The sequence below is a fragment of the Pinus tabuliformis genome, chromosome 8 (genome assembly GCF_031772625.1).
Source record: "Pinus tabuliformis cultivar Carrire ecotype Pingquan chromosome 8, CPIR1, whole genome shotgun sequence".
Taxonomy (NCBI): domain Eukaryota; kingdom Viridiplantae; phylum Streptophyta; class Pinopsida; order Pinales; family Pinaceae; genus Pinus; species Pinus tabuliformis.
Window position 1 is genome coordinate 1,860,861,479 of NC_142294.1, and position 4,699 is coordinate 1,860,866,177.

Genomic DNA, 4,699 nt, shown 5'->3' on the forward strand with positions numbered 1-4,699 from the left:
GCTTTTCAATTTTAGTTCGATGAAGAAATCTTCCTACAAGGAGAGAGTAACTATATGCCTTTTCCAAATAACAAACAAAATACAGGTTCCAATGCACCTAAAAAAAATGCAGACAATTATACTCCAAAGTGCATGAACATTAATGTACATAATATCAAGAAGATTAAGCATATAATAATTTTTTTCTTTGTTCTTTTAAGATGCAAGAAAATGCAAGCTAAACTAAATTCCAAAAGAAACAATGAATGCAACCATGATGACTATAGTCTAAGACATCAAAGACCTTAACACACAAAGCAACAAAACACAAGCAATGGAAATCACTAGAAAAGTGACAAATCAAATGTTATAAGTACTAACGCGGGCTAACAAACCAATACAGTGCATTACAAGTAGGGTTAACGCAGTGTGGATAAGGCATAGATAGTGTTATAACGCTTTGGTATCCACTGTAGACAATGTTACACATGTTTAACTAAAAAACAAGAGGGTTTGGGTCCAAGAAAAGTTCTCAGATCAATTTGGATTATTAAGCATGCAAATAATGAATGCGAACTCAAGCAAATACAAGATCAGAGAGAGGGAATTTAGGAGAGGGAAAACAAAAACAAGAACTAGAATTCTCCCCAGCTGAGTTGCCAATTCTGCTATAGGATTTAAAACTCGGTTAGATGAAAATAAAACCCTCTCAGGTTATCCCAGAAACCTAGGGTAGACTAAGTAAGAGAAAGGTTGTTCTAATGCTCAGGATTCTCAATAGATCAAGATGCAACATCACCTCCCATGACTCCTAGCTCCAAAAATCTCCCTCTTAAGATATATCTTAGCAACGTGACAATACAAGGATTCCCATCCTTTATTCAATGGCCAGGCCTTCAATATATATGCAAGTCAAGGCTATGAAGATTTCCCAAATTCCTTATTAGTTCAATTTGGGCAAAATCGTTTGGGTGATTAATGTTTCCTCACACAAAAATGGTTTTTTCACTTTTTAGATGCTTGTGTGCTTAGGAAAAAGCTTCCCTGTGCTTTATGGCTCTTTCTCACTTTTGTATACTTTTCTTGTTTAGGAAGAAGCTAAATATGAGGATAAAGAGATTGCATTGCACTATATGAGTTTTTGAAAGTTAACAAGAGTGTCACAGTCTAGTTAACTCGAGCTTTTTACCTCATGACTAAGTGAAAATTTTGGTAACATAAGTTAGATGAAGGGGACAACTTGTTATAGAATAGGATAAGGTGGTACTCATGCTAATTAACTTGTATTATAGTCTTATATAGGTTAGGAGAAATGGGTATTTCAACCAACAACATAATATTCTCCTCTGAGATGATGAGGAGATATTTTCATGTATCACTTTGTGCTCGCAATGATCTCCCCAGTTTTCCCAGTATATGCTCACAACACTGCCTGTAGGGTGCAAAAGAAAATACCACAACTTAATCTGTCAAATTTCAGATGGTTTTAGTTGTGATTGAAGCATCTTGACATGGTCTTCAACATATAAATTAATTGCTCATGGTTAGCAATTGATTTGGTCTCAAAATGAATATGGATGCATTGATGATCTTGTAATGGTGTTAATGGTTGATTTGGGTTCACGTAAGGGATGTGTATATAGTGGATTGATTTGGTCATTTAAGTAGTTGGTAAATTGTTGTTTGGAATTAATGTTAATTTTGTTAAGTGCATTGTCTTGGCCTGATTTGGTGTTTTTGAGTATGCTTAAAATTGCTACTATTATGGATGGAAATGCATCGTGTTTAATGGTTGATTATCATGGCATGGATCTAATTCGATTTGGATAGCAATAAATATGTTTAAATAACAATGTGATGAATCGATTAAGGGTTGGTTAATTGGACAAAGTCACGTATATGACATATGCCCTGACTTAGGTGACAAGAACTTGTGCACAATTGTTACACACTCCTTGAAATTTATTTACACTAACAAATAAAATAATTTGAAAGCTCTTTTCCTTATATATTGTTTACATGGTTGTGATGTCTTGAAAATACTTTTTAGCAACCAAGATGATGAAGCACTAAGAGATGAACACAAATCAAGCTAAGTTTAGAACTAAATGGTTGGTATCTATAATAAGCATTGAAACACACTTATTTCTTGATACATGTCATGTTGCTCAAATTACAAATAAAATAAAAACTAACTAAATTATAAATTCTTTGTTCGTATATATAAATTGAACAAAAGTATGAAACGATAATCTTAATCAAGGAGATTTATCCCCACTCCTACTTTACCATAAAAAAATTTGATATATAAAAATGTTTTGTTTCAATACCATGTTTTATTAATACCACATACCCAAAAGTCTATAGATCACTTATTTGGTATGAAACTTTTATATATATATATATATATAGATATATAAATATATATAAATATAAATATAAATATAAATATAAATATAAACCAAAAAAATATTGAATATAAAACAAAAATAAAATAAATTATATTTGAATAGTGTATGCCACCTTTTTTTCAAACGATTGAATAGTGTATGTCATCACAAAACAAAACAAAACAAAGGGCAAGCGATTAAGCAAATCTGCATAGCCGTCGGCCAAAGGGTATTATGTTGACTCCGTGTCCTATAAATTCAATTCAATTCAGCATTGAATTTGTGACAATACGTTGAATCCTCAACAATTTGAGTTTGTGATCACCCCCCTCAACATTGATAGTACGTGCTTTGTCCTAAGTGTTGGGCGCTTTGTACCAAGTGGCTGTGATCTATAAGAGCACTCGCAACTGGTGATCCTGTATTGAAATAATAATATTCTTATCATGTGAAGGCACAGAGCGGAAGTCTTTAATGGCGCGCAACAGTAAGTCTAAGAAGAATGAAGAAGAGAACGTAACGCAGAAGAAGATAGAGTCGGAAAAGTCGAAGATGAATAAATCGCTCAAGAATGAAGAATAGCAGGTCCCGCAGAAGGATAAAACTTCCTGCGGAGAGTCGTCGAAGCATAATAAAGATTTATTATTAGCGGGCAAGAATGAAGAGATAGTATTGAAGCTGCGGGCGCGGGCGCGGGTGCGGGCGCGGGCGCGGGTGCGGGCGCGGGCGCAGAAGATAGAGTGGGAGGAAGGACAAGCTTTGATCTCCAGAGGTGTGGGAAACTTGAGAAAAAGAGTAGAAGGAGACTTTATGAAGGATGAATTATGTTTCTCTTCCGAGGAGTTTATGAAGGTATATATGACTATTTGCGAACTGTGTTTGCAAAAACACGTTCATGACCACCATCAGCGACTGTATGAAATGTACAGGAAGTCGTTTGAATTATACATATCTTTGGTGGTTTTACCATCATTGAGTAAACCCCAGGGTGTTGATGGTGAGTTCATTTGTAGGGAATTTGAGAAATTTGGGAAAATTACAAGATCATGGTCCACTACATGTCACACATGTTCTCTCATTTGGATCGCTGCTTCCTGGGTGTTGTGCTGCCCAGTCTCAGAGAAGTTGCATTGCTCTTCTTCTGTGACCTTGTGTATGATCACGTACAGATGGTTGTGAAGAATGGTGTGTTGGGTTTGATAAAGCGAGAGCGCTAGAGAGAGAAGATTGATAGGGATTTGGTGAAACAAGTTGTGAACATTTTCTTGGAAATTGGTTATGGTAATGGTATGGACTCGTACAAGAATCGTTTTGAAAAGCCCATGTTTGAAGATACTACAACTTACTATGCTCGAAAGGCTGCTTTATGGATTGTACAGGAATCCTTGCCCCAATATGTGCTAAAAGTTGAAGATTGCCTGAAACATGAGAAGCACAAAGTTGCCCCTTATTTGCACTCCAGCAGCGAGCACAACTTAATGGAGACAGTAGAAAATGAACTCGTCTCCCGCTATGAAGCTCAAATTTCAGAAAAACAGTATTCTTGTTGCCCTGTGTTGCTTAGGGATGACAAGAAAGATGATCTTTCCAGGATGTATAGGTTGTTTAGTAAGATACCCCAGGCTTTGGAACCAGTGGCATGTATTTTAAAAGAACATGTAACTACCGAACCAATAGCATTGATTAAATGTGTAGAGGATGCTGGGAATGATAAGCATGAATTTGTGCCCAAGCTCATTGAGAGCATTTTCCAAAAAATCGGAGAACTTGTTCATTACGTTACGAATAAAGTTTTATTTGCAGAATCTTGCAACAAGAAATTGGCCAAGAGATTATTGTTCGACAAGAGCATGGACATAATTTAAGAATCAACTTAACTTTATTTACTTTCTTCACCAATACATCCAGATCCACCCTGCGCACTCAGTTGCAGGGGTCTGTGCACATAGCTGCAAACTCTACTAGGCCTCTGCGCACACAGGTGAAGAGCCTCTATCTATCTACCACCCCTCTTGACTCAGACTTACAAACGCTTCAAGACTTCATTCCTCAACAACCCATTACATTCCAGAGCCCAAAAGTACATACCAAAGACTGACTTCTATCCATAAAGCCTCGCTCTATTTATACCAAAGACTGACTTCTATCCATAAAGCCAACTTACTTCCTATTATTTTACATTATTTTTGGGTGGACAACCTTTTGACTTGACTTATTTACAATTCGCGCTCTGCGCATTTCGCGGCGTCCTTACCATACCTTTCCCAAAATTGCGAGCTTTAAGCCCCAAAACTGTTACACGGGCCCTCAGCTAGCCAATAGTCCCCCAA

The 4,699-nt window shown here is 36.5% G+C and overlaps 1 pseudogene; it reads left to right on the forward strand.

The window, feature by feature from the left end:
- The first annotated feature begins 3,658 nt into the window (after positions 1-3,658).
- LOC149243744 (cullin-1 pseudogene) lies at positions 3,659-4,234 on the forward strand (annotated as a pseudogene).
- Positions 4,235-4,699: the final 465 nt, after the last annotated feature.